We start from the raw sequence: 9,821 nt of genomic DNA, 5'->3' as shown, positions 1-9,821 counted from the left end.
TGACACCAGCAAACTGCCCGAAGAAGGAAGTTGCCATAAAAGAGGACTAGAAGGGAGGGAAGCACAGAACCCTGCCCCCCTCCCCCACCCACAGAGTCGGCACTCTCCGACCGGCAGAGAGGAGGGAAACAACAAACTAAAACGACCAACAAGAACAAACGACGCAGCAAGCAGGACTGTGAGTGGAAAGGAACTATTGCAACCACCACACCCCGTAAACAGGAGCTGTGGAGAACCCTGCAGGATTCGCCGCAGCGGTGAGTGAAGGCTCCAGGCACCATTAGAGAAGAACAAAGACCCGGGGAGACAGGCACACAGCCCGGGCTGCCGGTAAGTTTGCGCGGAAAAGTGGCGCGCTCAGCGCACTTGAAAAGCAAGTGCAGACAGGGATCGATCGCGGCTGCCCAGGTCCCCGCGCCTGCGACCTAGGCTTGCGGGGAGACGCGCGGAGGTCCTCACTGAGGTGAAGGTCCCTCCCTGAGTAAGCAGGAACCAGGCGCCCAGGCACGAGAGCGGTGCAAAAGGCGCCATTCCCGCGCCACTGAACTGGGCTACAGCCCGCATCCTGGAACTGAGGGCTTTGAACTGAGACCCGGGGCACGAAAATTCGGGGCGTGGGTTCTCCACGATGGTGGGGCACAAGGCAGACACAGCACCCCAAAGCTGTTGAGGTGTACCCTACCATTCCCGCTCTGTTCCCTGTCCCACGGGGTGGGGGGAGGCGAAAAACAGCCCCCCAAGGACAATAGGAGAGATCTCTAGCGCCACCTAGCGACCAGGAAAAAAAAAGTCACTAACACCCCATAGAACAGGAAATTTCTTAAGACTTCTTGAAAAGGGCAGAAGGCTTCTGGAGGACCCAGTGGCCAGCCGGGAAGTTATTCCACGCCAGGCCCCTTCCAACCAGCAGTCTGAGCCCACAGAGGGAGCAGACACCCACGTCCGGGGCAGACCGGGTGCGCAGAAGAGTGTGCCTGAAACCGGAGGCGCAGGGACTGCATCCTGCTTCGCCATTTGAGAACAGGGACATTTCTTCAGTAAAAACTGCCTAAAACCAGCAGAAAGCTCCCCCAGAAGACAGAGATGGCTCCTGGAAGAGCCAGAGGGGAGCGGAGAAGTTCACCCAAGATGCCAGTCAGTCCGAGCAACACAGTGTCCCAACGCATACGGCAAATTAGAAAACAGACAGTAGGGAGTAGAAGAACCACACGCAACCTAACAACTCCTCAGGAAAGAAGCACACCACAAAAAGAAAACCACTCCCCAGATTGCAACGACAGCAACTTGGAAGAACTTCTGAGCCTTCCAGAAAGAGAATTTAAAATTGCCATGATTAAAAAAGTGATAGACCAGAAGAAGGAAATTGAGTCCCTAAAGAGGGAAGTAAAAGAAATGCAGGAGATCAAAGAATTAATGGAGGAACAAAAGAACTCTGGGAAAAGCAAGGAAAGCAGAATAGATGAAATGGAAGAACGAATAAGTTCTCTTGAAGACACAGGAATAAAAAGAACCAAAACAGAAAAGGAAAGAGAAGTACGAAGGAAAAAGAACGAAGAAAGACTTCGGGAACTATCTGACTCCATGAGGAAAGGAAATATAAGAGTTATAGGAATTCCAGAAGGAGAGGAGAGAGATGTAGGAACAGAGAAAATATTCGTGGATATAATTGAAGAGAACTTCCCAAATGCGAAGAACGAGCTGAAAATTGATATACAAGAAGCAAGCAGAACACCAAAATTCCACGACGAAAGTAAAAACACAGCAAGACACATAATAGTGAAGCTCCCAAGAATCCAGGACAAGGAAAAAATAATGAAGCTGACAAGAGGGAAGAAACAGATAACATTCAAAGGAAAACCAATCAGGCTGACATCAGACTTCTCTGAAGAAACACTACGGGCAAGGAGAGAGTGGAGGGACATAGTCAACAGACTCCAAGAAAATAGATGCCAGCCAAGAATACTCTATCCCGCAAAGCTCTCTTTCCTCCATGAAGAAAGAATATGGACCTTCCCAGACAAAGAGAAACTCCGGAATTTCATTACAAATAACCCCCACTCCAAAAAATATTACAAGGAATCCTAAAGCCAGAACCTCAGAGGGACAAATAACAACGAAAGAAGACCAAAAAAAAAAAAAAGTTATTAAAAGAATAAATAAATAAAATCAAAGGAAAGACAAACATAATGGCAAATACAGATGCTAACATATCAATATTAACTCTAAATGTAAATGGACTAAACTCTTCAATAAAAAGACACAGAGTTGCAGCCTGGATTAAGAAACAAAACCCAACCTTTTGCTGTCTCCAGGAAACACTTTTAGCTACAAAAGATAAAAATAGGCTCAAAGTCAAAGGATGGAAAACAATCCTACAAGCAAATGGGCCAAAAAAGAAAGCAGGAACAGCTATACTTATATCAGATAAAACAGACTTCAAACTCAAAAAAATAAAAAGAGACCCCAATGGTCACTACATTATGATTAAGGGGACAATACTTAAAGAAGAAATAACACTCATTAACATATACTCACCAAACGAAAGAGCACCAAATTATATCAGACAACTGTTGTCCTCTCTGAAAACAGACATCAGAGAAAACACATACGTAGTGGGAGACTTCAACACACCACTATCAACAATGGATAGATCAACAAGACAAAAAATAAGTAAAGAAACTAAAGCTCTAAATAAGGACCTAGAGCATTTGGGCTTAACAGACATCTATAGAACACTAAACCCAAAAAAAACGGAGTACACATTTTTCTCAAGAGCACACGGATCATTCTCCAGGATCGATCACATACTGGGGCACAAGACAAACATCAACAGATACACCAAGACTGAAATCATACCAACCATCTTTTCTGACCACGAAGGCATCAAACTAGAATTAAATCATAAAAAGAAGGCAAGGAACTATCATACCTCATGGAGATTAAAAGCCACACTACTGGAAGACCACTGGACTAACGAGGAGATCAAAGAAGAAATTAAAAAATTCTTTGAATTGAATGACAAGGAGGACACCAATATCCTAAACGTATGGGATGCAGCAAAAGCAGTAATAAAAGGAAAATATATAGCAATAGAAGCACACATCAAAAAACAAGAAAGAACTCAAAGAAACAACCTAATCTCGAAGCTCAAAGATCTAGAAAAAGAACAACAAAAAAACCCCAAAACCAGTAGAAGAAAAGAAATAATAAAAACCAAAGCAGAAATAAATGAAATTGAAACTAAAAAAACAGTCCAAAAGATCAATGAAACCAAGAGCTGGTTCTTTGAAAAAATAAATAAAATAGACAAACCCCTAGCCAGGCTCACAAAGGAAAAAAGGGAGAAAGCACAAATACACAGGATCATAAATGAAAGAGGAGAAATCACAACGGACACAGCAGAAATCAAAAGAATAATCAGTAACTACTATGAACAGTTATATGGAAACAAGTTCAACAATCTAGAGGAGATGGACAAATTCCTACAACTCTACAATCACCCAAAGCTAGATCAAGAAGAAATAGAACACCTAAACAGACCAATTACAAGCAGCGAAATTGAAATGGTAATCAAAAACCTCCCCAAAAACAAAAGCCCAGGACCTGATGGATTTACAAATGAATTCTACCAAACATTCAGAGACGAATTAGTGCCTATCCTTCACAAACTCTTCCAAAGTTTGAGAAGGAATGGACAATACCAAACACATTCTATGAAGCCAATATTACACTAATACCAAAACCGAATAAGGACAACACAAAAAAGGAAAACTATAGGCCAATCTCCCTAATCAACACTGATGCAAAAATCCTCAATAAAATTTTAGCTATCAGAATCCAGCAATGTATCCATAAGATAATTCACCACGACCAAGTTGGATTCATTCCAGGGGCACAAGGATGGTTTAACATCCGAAAATCAATCAACGTTATCCAACACATCAACAAAAAGAAATATAAAAACCATATGATAATATCAATAGATGCTGAGAAAGCTTTCGACAAAGTGCAACACCCATTCATGATAAAAGCCCTTGAAATTCTTGGGATACAAGGAACATACCTCAACATCATAAAGGCCATCTATGACAAGCCAACAGCCAGTATCATTCTCAATGGTGAAAAGCTGAAAGCAATTCCATTAAGATCTGGAACAAGACAAGGATGTCCACTCTCACCACTGCTTTTCAATATAATACTGGAAGTCCTAGCCAGGGCAATAAGACAAGAGAAAGACATCCAAGGAATCCAAATAGGAAAAGAAGAAGTCAAACTATCACTATTTGCAGACGATATGATATTATACATAGAGAACCCCAAAAACTCCACAGAAAAGCTAATTCAACTCATCAATCAGTTCAGTAAAGTGGCAGGATACAAAATCATTACGCAAAAGTCAGTAGCCTTCCTATACACAAACAATAAATCTGAAGAAGAAGAAATCAAAAAAACCATCCCTTTTATTATCAAAACAAAAAAAATCAAATATTTGGGAATAAATCTAACAAAAGAGGTAAAGGACCTATACAAAGAAAACTATAAAACACTGTTAAAAGAAATAGAAGAAGACACAAAGAAATGGAAAGACATCCCCTGCTCATGGATTGGAAGAATAAACATTATTAAAATGGCCATCCTACCAAAAGCAATATACAGATTCAATGCTATTCCAATCAAAATCTCAATGGCATTCTTCAAAGAAATAGAACAATTATTGATGAAATTCATATGGAATCACCAAAAACCCCGAATAGCCAAAGCTCTACTGAAAAAAAAAGAAGGAAATGGAGGCATCAGACTCCCAGACTTCAAACTATACTACAAAGCCATAATCATCAAAATTGCATGGTATTGGAACAAGAACAGACATACAGACCAATGGAATCGAATAGAAAATCCAGAAATAAACCCACAGGTTTATGGTCAACTAATCTTTGACAAAGGAGCAAAGACTATGCATTGGAGCAAAGAAAGTTTGTTCAATAAATGGTGCTGGGAAAACTGGGTCGCTACATGCAAAAGAATGAAGCTTGACCACTACCTCACACCATACACAAAAATCAACTCAAAATGGATTAAAGAACTAGACATAAGACCTGAAACCATAAAATACATAGAAGGAAATATAGGCGAAACACTACGGGATTTGCACATCAAAGACATCTTTACAGACACATCACCCAAAGCAGTGATAGTGAAGACAAAGATAAACAGCTGGGACTACATCAAATTAAAGAGCTTCTGCACAGCAAAAGAGACAATAACAAAAACAAAGAGAAACCCCACCAACTGGGAGAACATTTTTGCACCCAACACTAATGATAAAGGACTGATCACAAAAATCTGCAAAGAGCTGATGAGAATCAGCAACAACAAAGAAAATAATCCAGTCAAAAAATGGGCAGAAGAGCTAAAAAGAAACTTCTCTGAAGAGGAAATGCAAATGGCCAACAGACATATGAAAAAATGTTCAACATCACTTGTCATCAGGGAAATGCAAATCAAAACTACCATGAGATACCATCTCACACCAGTGAGAATGGCACATATTAAAAAAACTAGCAACAACAAATGTTGGCGAGGGTGTGGAGAAAAAGGAACTCTCCTGCACTGTTGGTGGGAGTGCAAACTGGTCCAACCACTATGGAGAGCTGTGTGGAGATTTCTGGACCTACTAAACATAGAGCTTCCATATGATCCAGCAATTCCACTCCTAGATATTTACCCAAAGGACACAGAAACATCAATTCCAAATAGCACCTGCACCCCTATGTTTATAGCAGCACTGTTTACAATAGCTAAGCTTTGGAAACAACCCAAATGCCCAAAAATAGATGACTGGATCAAGAAGATGTGGTACATATATACCATGGAATATTACTCAGCATTCAAAAAAGAGAAACACATGCAATTTGCAGCAACATGGATGGCGCTGGAAGGGATCATGCTCAGCGAAATAAGCCAAAAAGAAAAAGAAAAATACCGGATGGTCTCACTCATAGCAGGAATTTAGAAAACTTAAATAAGGGACCAGGAAAATGAATAACTATAAGAAAGTGAAAATCAAAATCAACAAAAAACTATGAACCAGAGACACTTTTTGGGGGGTGGGGGCCGGGAGGGGAGGGATTGGGGTCAGAATGGGGCATGTGCAGTTGTATGGGGGAATATAAAAATAAAATTTATTATTTAAAAATAAATAAATAAATAAAATATCCCTGATCTTCGGAACTTGCCTGATATGTGGTGTTCTCTTCCTTTTATAGAAGAGGACATTGAATCTCAGGAAGATAAGGTCACTTGCTCAAAATCACACAGATACAATGTAGAGGCACTATTTTGGATTTGTTCCACTATAGCCCTGATTTTCCAACAGTTTCCAGGTTATAACATGTGAGCCAGGTCATTGCAAAACTAATGGGAGAGGCATTTGATGGTCCACTATTGTCCTTGGATTGTCACCCAGGGAACAGTGTAATAGAGGTGGAAACAAGGGCAGAGCCTTGGGAAACTCATGGAACAACTGTTCCATATATTGGCCACGGAGCGACTCTTTAGATAAGATTAGATTCCACTCTTATTTCTACAGCTTATTTCCCCCTAAAACAAGAGGTAAGATTTGTTTGGGAGACACTAAATTTAAGACCAAACACTATCTTTTTGGACAAAATATGATCTATAGTATCCAGTCCCTCTTAAATTATATTTTATTCATTTCATACCTTTCCTGTCACAGTTTTTGCCCCTTGAGCCTCTGCTCCTTGTTCGTGGTGCCCACTAGTGGCAAACATGAGCTAAGGCGCATGAGGAACTTTTTGAAAATTTAACCAGTTTCTAAATATTGTGAAAAACATATTGTTTGACTGTAAATAATAAGTTTATTTTCAAAATAAAAACACATCGGTTTATTCCATTTTTATTTCAATATTTACAGTTTGATGAATGTTATTTTAAAGAGGTTTGTCTAAAAACAGGAAAATTCACCCACTTTAGTTTCTAAATTATAACTAATCTTAAAAGCCAATGACCTTTCAACAGCCACATCCTCTTATTTTGCAATATTCTTTAAAATAGAGGACCCCATTAGTCCTTATCAGCTAACCTTGTCCCTAATGGCATTGGAAACAAAACACTTCACCATTAGAGAACTCAAAGGAAATAAAGCAGAGTTGGTTCAAAATATCTCTTCACTGTTCCATTCTGCTCCATACTCCAAAGGTAGAAGTCACAATCTGAGCCCAGATTAGTAGGGACAAATTTCCCCATGGACCAATGTTTGATTTTTTTGCTTAGGAAGGGTAATGAATATAAGAGGGAAAATGGAGATGCACATTATAAAAGGGCTTACAGCTGCTGTCCTTTAGCTAAATACTTCTTGTCTCTTTGAGTACCTGATTTTCAGCATTGGTTTTGTTTTGTTTTTTTTTTTTTGAAGAACATCACATAAAAACAAAGTGTTTTCTGTTTTTATTTATATGAATTTTAAATATATTTTCAACCATTGGGTTGTCAAATTTCTATAGATCTGATTTTAAATATGACCCACAGAGCCCAGAGGGGAGTGCCCAGTTCCCTTTCCCAGGTAAGAGAGTGACTAAGTGAGAACAGGTGCCACCTGTACTCCAAGGCTGGCTTCCTGCCTTTCAGGGGCCTCCCATGAAGGGTCATTACTGATTATTAAATATTTAGAATATTTCCACTCCCTAAATCATCCTTCAACCTGTCTGGCCCCAGAGGTAGATTGTTGTGGAGATGACACAGGAATTCCTCACAGACAGATGTGCTTAAACATTTACTCACTTCCTGTTTCCAAGTCCACTGCCCCTTCACGCGGTTCTGACACATACCCTGTACTTCTCTCAAAAGGGTCATCAGAGTTGACAGTGGAAAAGAAAGATACCATGGAAAAGAAAGACACTAGGTTTCAGCCTAGTGTCTTCCCAGAATGAATGAGACCTGGCTGAGCAAAATCTTTTATTAGGATGGCAGCCTTGGGAACACAACCAAGCAGCCCTGGGGCTGTGGGTCAGACTTGATGGGGGAGTGGGGAGCACTCCCCACTCAGTTACACTGAGGTCCCCTCTATGCAGAGAAGGTTTTCTTCAGCACAGTTTTTATAGTTTGTCAAGTGGTGATTGGTTGTCAAGTGGTGATTTGTTGAGCTTCACTTGCGATGACTTGTGGCTTTGTTTCAGTTCCTTCCTGGAGGTGGATGTGTCTGAGATGTCTGGGATTCCGGGGTCTGGCCCTCAACAGCCTCCTGACTTGTTTAGTTACCCAGATTCACATGACTAAAATGTTCCATATTTCTTGTCACAAGGTAAAGGACAAACATTTCAGAAAAATATTGACTGCCTAAGCAGTCCCACGCCTCAGCAACTCTATGGAAGGGACACGTTCACCAGTTTTCAGCATAGTTCTCAAAAAAGAGTTTGGTTTGGTGACAGAAGGCAAGAGGGTATTCAGATTGGATAATCTCAAACCCAGGTGCTGAGCCTGAGGGTGTGAGCATGGCAGGCTCTCTCACAGGCTCACAGGAGGCTAAGTGTTGGAGAATGTTGCCACCAGCGGCATTTGGTGAGGTCTGGAGATAGTTTGCTTGTCACAACTGTGAGGAAAAGTACTCCTGGCATCTACTGGGTAGAGACCGGGGTTGCTGCTAAACATTTTACAATGCACTAAAGGGCCCCACATAATAATCATGTTGTCCAAAATATCAATAGTGCAGCTGTCAATAAAACCCTGGGTTAACATTTTAATGTAAACATATTAAAAATACAAATATTCCACAAATAATTTACCAGTATATATTATTATGTCTCAGGCTCAATAACCATATTGACATCACCACACTGAATGGACAGTGTTTAAAACATTACATTGAGCAATTAGAGAAAATAACACTGGAAGTGGAAATAGAAGAAGCAAGGTCTTGGAACCTCCCAAGTGTGAACACAATCCTATCATAGTTGGCTCTCATGCTGGTATGGATACTGGGGTGCATGGTCCCTGCCACCCCCACTCAGAATGGAAACACTCATTCCCATAGCTGCTGAGAGGTTGGTGGCTGAACAGCCTCTACTGAGTCCCTCTCTAAGGCTGGTGGGGCCATCTGAGGTCTTTTTTTTTTTTTTTTTTTTTGGTGGGACCCTCGCTGGCGGCCGGGGATCAAACTGGTGCTGCAGAGGCTGCGGGCAGCCTCGCAACCGAGCTCTCAACCGCTGCACCACCAGTGGAGGCCCATCTGAGGTCTTTGACTACCTTCCATTCCAACTGCTGCCTCTGTGCACACCTGATCCCTTCATCCTCTGCGGTTGTTGAACTCAGGATCCTGCCCAGTAAACTTTCTCAGAGTATGTTTCCCAGGGGAGTCAAACTGCAGCATGCACACAGTAGGATGATTTGGGGCAAATATAATAGTGCCTTGTAAATATCCCTGTTGGACACATTAAGGTTTCAGAACAAATCAATTGGTAATTCCCATAAGAACATTTTGTGTTGCTGGATCTCAAGGGAGTTGGTGAGAGTAAATCAAAGAGAAATAGCTACAAAGTGAATTCTTGCAATGATGCACAATGATCTAGAGGAAGTAGGATGTGAGTAACCTAAGTGAACTGCCCCCCCCCCTTATTACAAAATCTCTGTATGTGCAAGATTAATTCCAATAATCTCCAATAATAAAGTTTCTTTTATAATAAAATAAAAAATAAAAGATCCCTGTTTCTGTGCTTCCCCCCCCCAAGAAATATCCACATACACCTACAAACATCCACATGCCATTTATCAGAACTGACCCATGTGGGTCCATGACATGGGAAAGA

The sequence above is a fragment of the Talpa europaea genome, assembly GCF_964194135.1.
Source record: "Talpa europaea genome assembly, chromosome: 10".
Classification (NCBI taxonomy): domain Eukaryota; kingdom Metazoa; phylum Chordata; class Mammalia; order Eulipotyphla; family Talpidae; genus Talpa; species Talpa europaea.
Note: the sequence above shows the minus strand (reverse complement) of the source record.